Here is a 16,584-nt window from a genome sequence, read left to right as displayed (position 1 = left end):
TTTGACATAGTTTTGATTGAATTCTTCTGGATACATCATCCCTGAGGCCTACTGAGTCTACTCTGAGATAAAATAAGATAATACACAGGAACTCATTTCTGTACACTGGGTGAATATTGTTGTGTAGTTGTTAAATGATTTATTGGATTCTATTTCCGGAAAGCCAGACTTTGATGAAGCACATTGCAGTTCAAATGGAGATGCTTGATGTTGCCACTAAACCTAAATCATTCTGCCTCTCACTGACTAGCCAAAACTAAGTCTCAGCCCAAGCCTCATCTTCTCATTGTTTGGCTATTGTTGGCTCAGAGTAAGTGTAAATAGCAATTGTGTCTGTTCTGCCCAGAAACTCTGAGTGTCTTCCCCATCTCAGACTGATTCTTTTGTGAAGGCAAACTAGGCCATCTCTTGTCTCTACTCTTACCTAACCTTTGACTACTATATGGGGATTTCTTCAGACAAACTGATACCTGGGAAAGACCTTAGCCTAAAAAGGCCAAGGCTTCCCTGTGCATCTGTGGCCATTCCAAGTCATCCTGACCTATGTTTTGTCACTGGGCTCTGATAACTCTGGAAGAGAGAGTGAGGCTGATGACTTTCCACAATCCTCCCTCATTTAAATCCAATGAATTGGCAAGTAAAGACATCAACCTCTTGATGTCATTGATCTTCTTCCAGAAGGCACCATGCTAAGCTCTTTTAAAAATATTGTCTCATTTCATCCTCACAGCACCATGTGAGGTAGTCGCTATTATTATCACCCTTTTACAGTTGAAAGAACTGAGGTAAACAGAGGTCAAGTAACTTACTCAATGTCACCCAGACAGTAAATGTTTGAGTTCAGATTTTAATTCAGGTCTTCTTGATTCCAGGTCTAGCACTCCATCCGTTGCACCACCAACTATGCTACCCATTGAGAATAACTTGTCAATCATCTCGGGCAACCAATATCTGAAAATAATAATCCTTTATCCAAAACACCTGAGAAGGCAACACGATATCTTTACTTGAAAGCATCCAGTTATTGGCAGCCCACTAGTTTCAATAGGTGGATTGTGAGATCACAGACTAAAACTCAACCTTAAAAGTCATCTAGTCTTCCCCATTCCACCTTGACTCGCATTTTACATGATGAAGGAATGGAATATTTTGGAATTAAGTGTTTTGTCCAAGATCATACAACAGCTAAAATGTCAACCAAAATATTCTGAACCAAAAATTAGTGCCTCCACCTCATACTGACTCATCATATCTCTCTAAGCAAATCATATGCTTATTGAAAATTCAGGCAATGGAGTTATTGGGTTCTACTCTTTGAATATATGGATAATTCCAAACTCCAGCAGTCTAGTCAGGATCACAACTATGGGAATTATTTGGGGAACTAAGCATTATGTTCAGAATGAATTTTGGAAACAGTCACAGTCACAGTCACAGGCTCATGAGTTGCTCACTCCACTCACTTTGTATTACCTGCCCTGAGATGCTCAGACACTAAGCTAAGAATTATGTTGCTGAGTAAGGTGTGGTCTTCAATAGCAATTGGGCCTTCAGATGTTATCTATCTGTAGAAGGAAATTTCAACCTTTGTTAACTTTTGGTAGAACAAACCATCATCACATCTAGTAATGGGCTCAGTGATATCCATGTGTCTTTAATTCAGCTTTCAGTGAGAGAGGCCCAAAGCCTATAGTGGACCATTTGCTACAGAACTAACCACCACTTAACGTGCTGATGTGGATCCCATGACAATGAAAAAATTCCAGTTGAAAAGACAAAACCTTAATATTTCAGGAATACTAACTACTCTTTCAGCTAGAGAGAAGAAATAGGGCAGTGGGTGGGGCCTGGACCAGCTGTGCCACATTTTCCTATTCTTAATTTTGTCTCCAGTGGGAGAAAAAAAACAAAGCAAACAGTTTCTAGGATAAAGTGATAAAACATGTTTTAGGTTAGAAAATAATTGTTCTTCCCTCCATGTCTTTTTAAGCAGTGATTCCTTTTTACAAAGACCATTTTTTCCTGTTAGTTATTGCTAGTGTGTGTGTGTGTCTCATTAGCCAGATCACAGTGAATATTGGGAGATAATTTCCCAAAGAAAACCAATGAGCAGAAAAGTAGTCTAAACAGCTTTCCTGGGTGGCTCAGTGAGAAGCATCTGCCCTGCTCTCTGAATAACTACTTGACCTCCAGAGACCCTTTAAATTCTTAGAGAGATATAGATAAAGAAAGGTAGAAGCCTCTATGGTAACTCAGGGTGCATTCCTCTGAGGAGAAGTAAATGGTCATTTGTCATACTTCCACAAGGCTCTAAGGCAGACATACTCATTGCTGACCCTACAGTATCATGTCTACAGCCAAATTACTGAGAACCCGTGCTGCCGCTAAATCTCATCACTTCTCCTTTGATGACAGGGGAAAGTAGAGCCTATTGACAACATACTTAAACAATTCTGCCCATTAAGGAGACATATTAATCAAAAAGAAATCCTTTAAGGAGTGCCTAGGCTACCTGGAGACTTTTACTATAGTAGTCTAATCCAGCATCACCAAGGGATTCCTATACTTGCTTAGATGGAAGGCTAGGTCTGGTACTCACTGAGAATTTGTAATATACGCCTGGAAACACAAGGGGTTTGCTTTGTATCCTTTATCTTCTCGGTGTTTAATAAGATTATAAGAATGACTTCTTCAGGCAGGAAGAAGACTTCAGTCTAGCTGTTTGGATCCCTGGAAAGTAGAGAACCAGACAGGCAGAATTTTTCATTTCACCCTCAGAGGGATGAGACTCTGACCAACTCAGCTTCCCAGCTGTGCATGGTTGTAGGAACAGAAGTAACAGAGAAGAGTTTCCAATTCTGGTACTTTTTTTAAAACTGTGTTGTAACAGCAGTGGGTATGGGTGCTTTTGGCAACAGCAGGGGAGGAACATGCACATCAAGTAAGTAAGGAACTGAGGACACCTGAGAATGGACAACTGGATGTTGAGGTGCAGTATTTTCTAGGGCCAGTGGCTGAGACCATGGTGCAGTCACTTACGGACCCTCTTCCCAAACTCTATTCTAGCCAATATTGTAATCATTGGATTACCTCCAATGTAAGTACCTCCATTGGAGTACCTCCACCTTCATCAGGTCAACTTGAGGTGGTGGTTGTTGACTTTCCATTTGTGATAATATGAAAAAGACCATCATGTATGGTTATCCTTTACCTCTCACTCGTCTCTGCCTAGAATAGGGAGAAGCTGATTACAAAATATTTTTTTCAAGTCATTCATAATTTTTTTTTAATTGCAGGACTTTATTTTGCTAGCAAGATAAGCAAATGGGGATAATAATTTTATCTGTCTTTCCTTATTTGAAAGGGAGAAAGGGGATGAGGCTGCAGCAAGAAAGAAAGGGGTTTGGCAACTAGCCTACCATGATACAGAAAGGACCAGGGTTTGAGGCTTAGTCTCCTAAACTGTGAAGTTTTCTCCTTGGTAGGGGGATGAATCAAACTGAGAAATAATCCTATGAGTTTATTTTATTTATTTTTGGGGAAAACAGGACAAAAAAACCCCAAACTTCCTTAAAGACTGCACTAAATTGGTCCCAAGCTTTACATTGTGCTTTTCAGATTAAAAAACAGTCATAATTCCATTGTACTGTCTTCTGTAAGAGAGAGGTATGATATCACTTCTCACTTATTCATACGTCTCCCATCTGTCATTTATTTGCAGGAAAAAATATCTTTTTTTCTGGAGTGGAATTGAGGATGGTAACAGCGCAGTAGAAGGCAAGAGCAAAGGTTTTCCAGACTTTACCTAGCTTCCAATGGCCACTTTCCAAAGCTGTCATTCACAGAAAGAGGGGAGTATGTCCTTTTGGCTTCACTTTTTACATCGAGTCCATTTCTTAGTAGTCAGGAAAAGCTACATGACAAACAAAGGAGTTGGGCAAAAATAGTTCTGAGATTTCTTTGAGTGTTATTCTAATTTCATCGTCCCACAATGTCTTCAGTAAATATAAAGGGACATTCTCTGAGCATTTCTTTCAACTTTTCTTTCACTTTTTTATTAGTGCTTCAACAAGGGAAAGCTATCATTGATTGTGGGGCAATAAGATCATGTTTCCCAGAATCTCTCAGTCTTCATCTATTAGCCCCTCTTTGGAGAGAAAAGACTGAGTCTGTCATGAGCTTGATTTTTGGGCTTGGGTCACATTTATGTGATTGACTATCCAAGCCAGCTGGATTTAATGGGGTAAGACTGTCCACACACTCCTTTCCACTGGGTCCACTTTGTATAGCCCTCCTCTCCAATTAAGGAATGGTACTTTCCAATGATACAGTGCATGGCAGAACTTTAACACTGCCAAGGGACTGTGTGACTGCTTAATGAGCCAGTTCATTCTTTTAATGTCTTTCTTCTCTTGGCTCTCTGTGTTTGCAAAGTCAATGGGCAAGGTACTGGAAGGATCAAGGCGTGAGCACACTCACACACAATCACACACAGTTGTTAAAAAGCCCATTTTTCCGTATCCACAAGATATCATAAAATGGGAAAGGGTCCCACACGTACAAAAATATTTAGAGCAGCATTCTTTGTAGTGGCCAAAAACTGGAAATCAAGGAGATGCCCATCAGTTGGGGAATGGCCGAATAAATTATAGTATATGAATGTAATGGAATACTATTGAGCCATAAGAAATGATGAACAAGAAGACTTCAGAGAGGCCTGGAAAGACTTATATGATCTGATGCTGAGTGAAAGGAGCAGAACCAGGAGAACTTTGTGCACAGCAAAGACCACAATGCGCCAGAGTTTTTTCTGGAAGACTTGGATCTTCGTAGCAATTCAAGGACATTAAAAAAAATCCCAATAGTCTTCTAAGCAAAATGACTTCCACATTCAGAGAAAGAACTATGGAATTCAATTGCGGAATGTAGCAGTTCATTTGTGTGTATGTTTGTGTGTGTGTGTATTATGTTTTGGTTTGTTATATGATTTCTAACATTTATTTTAGTTCTTCTACACAGCGTGACTATAATGAAAATGTATTCAGTAGGAACGTATGTGTAGATCCTATAGAGAACAGTGTGCCGTCTTGGGGAGGGAGGGGGGTAGTGGAGGGTAGGTGAGGGGAAAAATCTAAGTATTATGGTAGTGATTGTAGAATATTAAAAAGAAATAAAATGAATATATTAAAAAAAGAAAGAAAAGCCCATTTTTCCTTTCTGAACTTCTTGTACCAGTGAGTTACTTTCTGTACAGGGTTTGAAGAGACAATGGTGTAATATATGACCATGCATGTGGTGCTCAATGTGGTCACGATTTCAGTCAGGAGACTGGTTTACCAATTACTTGACTTTGCACCAAATCAAACACTCTGCCACTATTTATTCATTACATTGTTCTCTAAACTGAGGTTCTTCTTCTCATATGGTCTTCTGTTGAGTGCTAGACACAGAAAAAATATCTCACTTTTATCTTTCTCTTCTTATATACCAGAAAAAATGATGGATAGTAAGTACAATACAGGATTGAGATTCTAGACACTATTAATCTCCAAAAATATGAGAGTTATTAACATCAGAGATCAATGACGATTTTCTTTTCCATTTTGAGGGGCTTGAATCCTTCCTCTTTTTCTTTGACTTCGTAGAATCTAAGACTGGACTGGGACCTCAGTGGTCATCTAATTAAATGTGTCTCAAAACAAGTATCTCTTTTGTGAGAGATGTCAAAAGTATTCTTCTTTCCTTTGCTTGAATACATTCAATGATGGGGAACCTTTTTATCTTCTAAGACATTCCAATAGACGTTTGGTAATTCTCATAGTTGAGGAGATTTCCCTATAAAAGAATTTATCTGTTTCATTTTTAGAATACAGTCCTTGTGAGGTGGTACAAACAAGTAAACAATACCATAAGGAAGGAAAGAAAGAAGAAAGAGTGAAAGGAAGGAAATAAGGGAAGGAAGGAGGAAATTTTGAGTTTCAAATTTTCTCCCCATCTCTTTACTCCCCCTACCTTAAAATGTCTGGCATTCAGATTACCCCTTCCTCCAATCTGTCTTCCCTTCTAACAACCCTCCCTTTCCTTATCCCCATCTTGTCTTTTGTCCCGGAGGGCAAGATAAATTTCTCTACCCCATTACCTGTGTTTCTTATTTACCAGTTGTATGCAAAAACAATTCTCAACATTTGTTCCTAAAACTTTGAGTTTCAACTTCTCTTCCTTCTTCTCTCCCCACCTATCCCCCCTGAGAGGCAAGCAATTCAATATAGGCTGTATATGTGTAGATTTTCAAATGACTTTCATAATAGTTACTTTGTGTAAGACTCACTACATTTGTCTCCATCCTACCCTGCCCCCCATTTCTTCAATTCTGTCTTTTGACCTTGTCCCTCCCCAAGAGTATTTAATTCTAATTGCTTCTTCCTCCTTTTTCTCCTCCTTTCCATCACCCCCTCCTTCCCTGCTTATCCCCTTCTACCCTAGTTTCCTGTAGTGTAAGATAGGCTTTCATAGCAAATTGAATGTGCATGTTATTCCTTCCTCGAGCCAAATGTGATGAGAGTAAGCTTCACTTTTTCCCTCTAAACTCCTCCCTTTTCCTCTCCATTGAAAAAAATTTTTTTTGCCTCTTTTATGAGAGATAATTTGCCCCATTCCATTTCTCCCTTTATCCTCCCAATATTTTCCTGTCCCACCCCTTAATTTTTAGATATATTCCCTTCCTATTCATCTCACACTGTGCTCCCTGTCTCTCTCTGTCTCTGTCTCTCTCTATATATACATATATATATATACATACATACATATCTATCTATCTATATGTACATATGTGTGTATGTAATTCCTCCAACTACCCAGATAGTGAGAAAAGCTTCAAGAGTTACAAATATTATCTTTCCATGTAGGAATGGAAACACTTTAACTTTAGTAAGTTCCTTGTGATTTCTCTTTCCTGTTTAACTTGTCATGCTTCTCTTGATTCTTGGGTTTGAAAGTCAAATTTTCTTTTCAGCTCTGCTCTTTTCATCAAGAATGCTTGAAAGTCCTCTATTTCACTGAATGACCATTTTTCTCTCGAAGTATTATACTCAGTTTTGCTGGGTAGGTGAGTCTTGGTTTTAATCCTAGTGCATTTGACGTCTGAAATATCTTATTCCATGTCCTTTGATCCCTTAATGTGGAAGATGCTGGATCTTGTCTTATACTGATTGTATCTCCACAGTACACGAATTGTTTCTTTCTAGCTGCTTGCAGTATTTTCTCTTTGACCTGGGAACTCTGGAATTTGGCTATAATGTTTCTAGAAGTTTCTCTTTTTGGATCTCTTTCAGAAGGTGACCAATGGATTTTTTCAATATTTATTTTGCCCTCTGGTTCTAGAATACCGGTGAAGTTTTCCTTGATAACTTCATGAAAATATTTTCATTATTGCCATTTTCTTTTACACAATTGTCTATTATTTCTAGGTTTCATATTTTGATCTATGAATGCCTTAGAACTTACTAGTCTCTAGTTACTTTTTAAATTCTTTCTTTGTTGGCCCTTTGTTGAATATGATCTTATTGAATTGTGATCAGTAAATAGTGTCATATTTCCTTTTTCTAAACTTATCTCTTCAAACTCTCCACTGAATTTTGTTCAAGGTCGTCCTATAGACCATTCATTTCATTTCCCTTTTGTTATTCTTTTAAATATTTTGATAGTTTGTGGTTAGGAGTGACTAAAACATGACCACTGACTTTTGGAGTGGCTGGAATTCTGCTATAATCTCTTAATGGCAGGAATTGAATTCATGGCCTTTACTCAGGAGTTTTCTGGGTGGATGAATGGTATTATAGCAAAGAATAAAATATTTTCTATTGTTTATTTGTTTACTAATATGCTAACACAGAAGCTCAGAGAAAAAATAAATAAAATTTTATTAATTTCACAATAATCCTTTACTTCTCTGAAGGACATTTATCTGACAAAATCAATTGTCTATACTATAGTCTGGAGACGGAAAGGAAGTAAGAGACGTTTAAGAAGCTATAAAAGCTGTTAAACCACATACATGTACTGAGGACATCTTCTGATAGTCACTCCCTACTATACAAAGCTTTGTTCGGGGTTGTCTGGTCTACAGACACGAAGGTGGGGAAACGAACTTATTACTGATAGTATAACTATGAGAAAAGACTCAATAAAAGCCAACTAATGAGGCCTGAAGCCGAGGAGCCTTTAGTGCCAGGAGAGATATGTTGTCAAGACCTCTCAATGAATGCCTGTTGTATGTCACTAGACAGACATGGATGATCAGAGTGTCCTCGGAAGTGAAGAGAGGCTTTCAGGATATCAGCAGACTGAGTGTTAGAAAAGTGGGGAATAACGTATGGAAACATTTTCACCAAAAATGATAAAATTGGGCAAAACTCTTTTCTTGGTTGCAAAAAGGTAGCTGTAGGAAGCTATTGAGCTTTCCCAGGAATTTAGAGAGATTTCCCAGGAATGTAGCTCCTGGACATCCTGTTTTCCCTAGCCCACTTTTTACATTACAAAATCGAAGGCTAAGTGGTCCTATGCAAATGCCAGCAGGACACTTGGAGGGAGAAGGTAAGTTAGGGAATAATGGTTTATTACAAATAATAGAACCTTGTACAAAGCAGACCATGGCCAGGAATTGTCCAAGGAAGGAGGCAAGCCTTGTTTACAGCTCATGTTATCTACAAAGCTCACAGTGGGCACTGTTGGTGTTTTCTATTTTCACATCTATACTAACAGTCTTTTTCTAAATATAATATTATTTCACAAATATTTCCCCAAAGACAGTTTTCAGTTGGGGGCATTTAAGGATCAACACATGCATTCAGGGCCATGCTATTGGGTTCGATATTTCCAGCGTCATTTGCAATGTTAGATGCCAAGAGAGATATGTGAAAGTCTTTTAGAAAAAATGAGTGTGATGACACGACACATTTCACTGAAAAATGGGTAAAATAAATTTTTCTAGGATCAAAATTACAGCTTTGATGGAAATAATTCCCCTACTGTTCTGGCCTTGTTAGTCTTCTCTTTTTATTTTTTTAAAAGCAAGACAAAGGACCTAAAAAAAAAAAAAGGAAGAAAAGCTTTCTCCATGAAAACTGGATTTTCTTTTGGACAGAACTACAACAAGCTACTTGGAAGTCTGTTGCAGCCTGTTTTACAGTCTTAGCTAACTTACAAAACATAATAGTTCATTTAAAAAATCAAAATCTGGATTCCACTTACCAGGAAAACAAAACAGAAGAGTTGAGGTCATCCCACATGATATGACATATCACTGTCAGAAGAGCTGTTTTCATATAGAAATAATGGTTCCCTATAAAATCAATCTAGAATCACAGAAAACAAACAGTTCATTAGTGATCACGCTTGACATTTCTGAATTTAAATATTAAAGAGATGAGTTTCTACATTTAATTCTAGTCTGGAAGTTTCCAAAGTGAGAAAAAAAAGACCCAAAGGAGGAAAAGGGAGAACTAATTTAAAAGAGAATGTTACTTCCATTGTAATTTATAAGAGTGGCTTGTTTCTAATGATACTTAAGAGGCAATGATGATGAAACCTTTCCTTTCCCTAGGTTTTGATCACTATAACCCAAAGAATTTCCTGTGAGGGAAATCCAGATTGAATGATCTCAGCCTGTTTTTGCAAATCTTAAGGGTAAGCAAAAACATTTAGCCTCCTTCTACACTGTTATGGAGTAGAATTATCTGTTAAAGTTGTCTGTCTTAGGGTGTGTTTTTCCCAAGATATCAAGACTGATTTGATCCCTCATAATGTGTGTGTATGTGCCCTGCATGTGGCATGTGTATATGCACATGTGTTTGCATCGACAGTAGAGGTATGAACACCTGTGTGAATATGTACATCGTATGTAGATGTGTGTGTGTGTGTGTGTGTGTGTGTGAGAGAGAGAGAGAGAGAGAGAGAGAGAGAGAGAGAGAGAGAGAGAGAGAGTTGTATTAAAAAATTCCACATGGTTTGTGACCAAGTTAATGAGTAATTCTCCTTTGGGTCCTGTGGAAATGTCCCCTTTGTCTATCCCTATCTATCAAACATGAGCTCCTTGAGTAGACAGTCCATTGCCCATTGGTGTTTCTATCCACATGCCTAAGTACACTGCCTGGCAAAGAGGAACGTTTTCAGAATTCCACATGACTGCTAGAGGTTTTTTGTTTGTTTGTTTTTACCACATCAGTCTGTCAATATGCAATCCTTTATTAAGAGATTATCATGTGCCAGGCACTGTGTTGTGATACAAAGAAAGGGAAGTACATCCCTTACTGAGGATTCTAATAGAGCAGACAATTTGCGAGACTTACAGACATATGAGATAGCTGTAGTGCCAATGGTAAGTAATTACAGAGGGAAGGCAGTATGAGGAGGGGGATATACAAAGGTCTCTTGGAGGAAATGGGATGGAAGGGAAATCTTGAGAAGCCAGGAGGCTGGGGTGAAGAAGACAAAATTGCTAGCTGTGTGAAGAGTGAACTGGAATAGGGAGGGACAGGAGAGTAGGAGATCAACCAGCAGCCTATTGCAACTGTTGGGGGCAGAGCCAAGATGGCAGAGTAGAACAACAGATGTGTAGAAGCTCCATCCCCATAGCCCATAAAATACCTGTAAAAAATGACTCTAAACAATTTCTAGAGCAGCAGAAGCCAGAAAACGACAGCGAAAGAGATTTCTATCCCAAGACAGCCTGGAAGGCCAATAGGAATGGTCTGTTGCGCCAGACTCAGAGTAGAGTACAGCCTAGTTTTGGCCACATGGTGCAACAGGGACAGGACTGAAACTGGCTTCAAGGCACAGAATCATGGGTGACAGCTGCAGTTCCAAGATTTCTCAACCTACAAATGCCAAAGACAATTTTAAAGGTTAGTGAGGAAGCTCTTTAACCTGTGTGAGAAGGGAGCAGCATCTGGCCTATCCCCGGGCCCAGGGTGGCATCAGCCACAGGGATAGCAGAGCCTTCTGCCTAAAGACCCTGGGGGAATTGAGCTGCTGATCAGAATCTCAGCCCTGAATAGGAGTCCTGGGGTGAGGAGGAGCACTGGCTGGTGGAGCTGATGAAGGCTCTGGAGCGGGAATTCTACTCACAGAACCTAGGCAGAAAAGCATGTGGTTGCTTTCAAACTTGAGTGCAGACCAGGAGAGGAGTAAACTCCTCTCCCTTGATTGTGCCACCTTGGAGGAACTGAGAACTTACAGGTCCCTAGGATATACCCTCCATTTGACAAAGGACTCAAAAGTCAAGTAACTGGCTGAGAAAATGCCTAATAAAGGGGAAAAAATAAGACAATAGAAGGTTACTTTCTTGGTGAACAGGTATTTTCCTCTATCCTTTTGGATGAGGAAGAACAAGGCATACCAGCAGAGGAAGACATAAAAGTCAAGGTTTCTGCATTCAAAACCTCCAAAATAAGTATGCCGTGGTCTCAGGCTATGGAAGAGCTCAAAAAGGATTTTGAAAATCTAGTCAGAGAGGTGGGGTAAAAGTTGGGAAGAGAAATGAGAGCGATGCAAGAAAATCATGAAAAACGAGTAAACAGTTTGCTAAAAGAGACCCAAAACTGCTGAAGGAAATAACACCTCTAAAAATAGACTAACCCAAACGGCAAAAGAAGTCCAAAAAGCCAATGAGAAGGAGAATGCTTTAAAAAGTAGGATTAGCCAAATGAAAAAGGACATTCAAAAATTCACTGAAGAAAATAATTCTTTCAAAACTAAAATGGAGCAATTGGAAGCTAATGACTTTATGAGAAACCAAGAAATTACAAAATAAAACCAAAAGAATGAAAAAATGGAGACAATGTGAAATATCTCATCGGAAAAATAACTTACCTAGAAAATAGATCCAAGAGACACCATTTAAAAATTATGGGACCACTTGAAAGTTATGATCAAAAAAAGAGCCTAGGCAATTTTTGAGGTATGAGATGAGGAGAGTGTGTAGGAGGATAGAGAGAAAGGACCTCAGGTATGGTGGACCAGACGTGCAATCTCTGCTACCTGGGAGGCTGATACAGGGGCGTAAATTAAGCTTAGGGACTCTGAGATGCAATTGGACTGAAGCAGCTCATGTGTGCTCATAAACCTCCCATCAAAATGATGAACTGTGGATATGGGTTGGACACGGCCAGATGCTCAAGGAACAGAGAACTGGCCTATATCAGAAAAAGACCTGGTCAACCCTTTCATGACAATCAACAGCCAGATTGGCCAGAGTCAGACATGAAGACATGGATACAATGATATGGACAGACAGACAGATAAAGGGAGAGAGGGAGACAGAGACCCAGATAGAGACACAGAAAGAGAAGGTGCATGGGTTGGCAACAGATTGTATATGCGGTTTGAATGTGAGTGAAGGTTGACTAATGTGAGTGTGGCCTACTAGGATGATAGTTGTACCCTCAACAGTAAAAGGACATTTTAGAAGACTTGAGGATTTGGGGTCCAGTTCCTTTAAGAACCTAACCTCTCTGAGGCACCAAGAAAGGGTGAGTAGTCACACAGTAATCCCTGTAAGCTGTTAGCTTGCTTCATTTAGCCTGAAAGACCAGGGGAATGAAGAAGCAGTACTCTTCCTCAGGACTGGACCAAGAGGTCCCATTAGAAGCTGCTTCTATCTCTTAAATTCTGTCATATACTGAGACTCAAGTGGCAAGCAGTGCTGTGACCTTTCAGGAATAACCTTCTAGAAAGTCAATATGTAATGAAGAGTTCTTCCTGGAATGCCTTGCCTCAGTCTGATATGTAAGAAAAGAGCCAGTTTTAAGGAGGCTGTAGCTGAAAAACTATGGGTGGGTGCCAAAGGCAGTAGAACCAAGGGATCCCTAGTTGCATGGTCTTTGCTGGAATCAGCTAGGCTCTGACTTCACTGATACTACCTTGCTCAACTAAGAATGAACACCTCTCTCCAAATGCTGAACTTGCTAACATTTGGAGAGATGCTGAGAGGTCTTGCAAAGTCTCTCTTGTTTCTCCACTGCTCAAGTACCTCATGTCCCCAGTTCCCTTTCCACCTGACATCCTGGGGTGCTCCAGTCTCAGGTGCTGAGAGCCAGCAGAAACTGGGTCAGCTGATGATGGCTGCTCTAAGGAAGCTGGTACAAAGTAAGTTTTTGATCACTTGGTGGAAAAGCCACATGACCACCTGATGCTAATACCAACCATGCCCAAGCCAGGGTTGCCTTCCCTCTTTTTGAGTGTTAAATGCATGAGGGGAAGAAAAAAATCTCTTAAGAATGATACTGCTCCAATGACTGATGGAAAATTACATTTATTAGCTGGCAAGTATAACAGGGAAGGCAGAAAGGTAATTGAAACCATGCAAAACTCCCCATTAGAGGAGACAAATGACTCAGAGTCTGAGGCATGGGGAGAACTGGCCGCACTTTGCCCTGGGTGACAATGACATGAAGCACATCAGAAGCCCTGCTGTTTATCTCTTTGAGCATCTGAAATATTCATAGAGCCCATCGCTGGAATAAATTTACAGTCTGCTTGAGGAGATAGCAGAGGTTGATAAAAATGCTTCTCTGACCTTGGAGAACTTGGTTGGTGCATTTGAAGACTTTGACACATGGATGAGTACGGGAGTATTCAGGGCCTGGTAGTACACTGTGGCCTGAGGCCTATATCCCTGGCAGCCCCCAAAGGGGTGTTCTCAGAGGAGTAGCCAAGCCCAGTAGATCTGAAAATCCTTCCTCCAATGAAGGAAGCCAGGGGGAACTCAGGAGAAGCAAATGAAAAGCAACATTTTACAAACCCTGACATCACCATGTAATTAGTGGTCTTCAGTGCTTCGGGTGGCTTTTCTCACTGGCAGCATTATTCCTATCTTGCTGATCAGTGCATACCAAGTATGGCCCTGTGCCACTTGCTAGGGCATCCTGAGTGACAGCCAGGGCCACAAGGGAACAGAGTACAAGAAGCAGGGTTAGAGCCCAGGTTTAGTCAGGCTAGGACTACTCCCTGGGATTTCCCCCAGGAAGGCAGACCCTTCAAAGGTGATGGATTGAAGAATGATTACTGAGGGTGAAGGATGACACTTTCAACAAAACACTGAGATTGTATGCGTCAAAAATGGATTTTAAGCTCAAGTCCCTGAAGCCCGACCACATTCAGGCCCCAAACACCTACAAGAAGTTAAAATGCAGGATTTTAGGTGGTTTTAGATATCAACATTTCCTCAGGAAACTATTGTTTCCCACAGTGAGTGAGATGAGTTCAGATCTAAATGTATGGTAAGTGAATGTGCACATATGTGTGTGTGATGTATTATGGTGATTGAGGGTGCCTCCACACATATGTGCGTGTACATGCAGCTTGTGCATGTCATCTATGTGTGTGTGTGTGTATATATATATATATATATATATATATATATATATATATATATATATATATATATATATATATATATATATATATATATTTGAATATGTCTCATGCAATGTGGTATGTGCCAATACGTTTTGCATATATGTGAGCATACATGCATATGTGTATGTGTAAGATTTACCAGTGGTGAATCCCTTAGCAAGTAAGTCATTTAGTCCTTCTATGATTCAGTTTTCCCATTGGTGACATTTGGGAGTTGGACGCAATGGTTTGCGAGATTCCCTCCATGTTTAAATTAATGATCTTGTAAGTTTCTTGGGCTTCTCCCAAGTTCTTTTGGAATTCTGTGATATCAGTGCAGCACTACCACCTGTTCACCACTCTGCCTTCTGTATTATGTGACTGACCTATCACCAATTGTTATACTTCCTATGTTGTTTCTTTTAGGCCTTGTTAGGTCTGCCAGGCGTTAGTGGGAATATACTTCAGCATTCTCAAGATTCTCCACCTCCCTGCAAGTCACTCATGGCTCTCACTTTTCAAATATTGTGGTGTTTTCTGATACATAGACAAAGCGAATCATCTGGAGTTAAAAAAATGCATTTGGCACCAGGCAACAACAAGAGATTTTTGTAAGATCTGTACCTCACTAGAAGGTAATATCCTTGGGAGGGATTCTTTCATTCCTTGCATCTCCAGTAGCCAGCCAGCATGGGATACACAGTAGCTCTCATTCAGTGTGGTGAACTGATCAGTAGCTTACCAATCCACTGTACCCTTTCATTCAGTTCTGAGCCATACAGTATGTCTGGCTATGTTGATGCTTCAAGGTCTTCCCTTCTCTCATGTCTTCATGGGATTGTAGAGCTCCAAGAAACTCCTGATTGATGGATTGAAGCACAGTGAAGTGACCAGATAACTGGCCCCAAAGGCAGGAGGACACAGGTTCAAGCCCCACCTCTGACACACACTCTCTGTCACTTACCTGGGATCCAACAGATCCTCTCTGACTAATAAGCTGAAGAGGTGCTTCTGACTGTATTGACAAAATGAAGCTCCTCAGCAGGGAGTTCAGGATAGGAAAAAAACCCAGGTCCAGTCTTGAACCCTGATTTTTTAAGGCCTAAGCCAATTTGAATTGTCTGATTGAGAACATCACATGGCAGGCATTAGGAGTGAGGTTTCTGGGACTTTGGGTTCAGAGTCAAAGAACCTGGGCTCAAGTCATATGCTTGATGTTCACTATGTGACTTTTGAAGTTCAGAGTGAGTTCAGAGTGCTACAAAGTCTAACCGAATGCTCCAAGAACTTAGAGGAAGAAGAGATCAAGAGGGTCTTTGGGAGACTGAAAATCTTAAAATGGATGGTTGAGTTTGAGCTGAGTCCTGCATTCAGCACAAGACTAGAAAGGCCAGTAGCACATACATACTGGGAAAAGGAGACAGTGTGAGTAGAAGTGAGAAGGCAAGAATGCATGAGCTGTGTTCTAGACACAATGCATAGACTGACATATGTAGAGAATAGAGAAGTTTTTGACAGCAGTGGAGGATACACTTGACAAGGTGAACTAGACAACATTACAAGGATATAGTAAATAACTTGATTACTGTGGTGTTTTGATAGAATAAAGGCTGAACAGAGGAAGGGTTAATATGACGGCTTATTTTTTTTTAAATTGTAGTGGAAAAAGAACAGCAGTTCAAGAGTCTAGGGACCTGGCTTCAGCTCTGGGCTTTGCCTCTTGTTCTCCATTAATCCTTGGGCAGGTCACTCCTGCTCTCTATAACTGAGTTTCCTCATCTGAAATGAATAATTTTCTGTAGATGCTTCTGCTTGCCTACATTTCTTCATAGGACCCAAGATCTTAGAATTGGGAAAATAGACTTTCGTATGTCTGTAATGTCCATAATTCATCAGCAAGACTTCCATGCCATTATCATATGGATCTGCTTCCTGTCTCTCAGGGTGCTTCCAAGTGCACTTGAAGGACTTCCTCTTTTCTAGGTTTGTACTGAGAACAACCCTATCTAGTAGACACCAGTGATAGCTTTACTCCTCTTTGAGAAGAGGAAACTTTGAGACAGAGAAGTCTAAAGGAATGTTCAAGACTTCTTGGGGAGTTTGAAAGAGGCCTCATGGCCAATGGTATTAGAGGGATAAAGGGAGACTAGGCTGCTCAGACCAGTGGTGCTTTCTCAGCATTGACCACCA

Source organism: Notamacropus eugenii, chromosome 3 (genome assembly GCF_028372415.1).
Source record: "Notamacropus eugenii isolate mMacEug1 chromosome 3, mMacEug1.pri_v2, whole genome shotgun sequence".
Lineage (NCBI taxonomy): Eukaryota > Metazoa > Chordata > Mammalia > Diprotodontia > Macropodidae > Notamacropus > Notamacropus eugenii.
The sequence above is the reverse complement of the archived record's forward strand: the minus strand, read 5'-3'. Positions refer to the sequence as shown.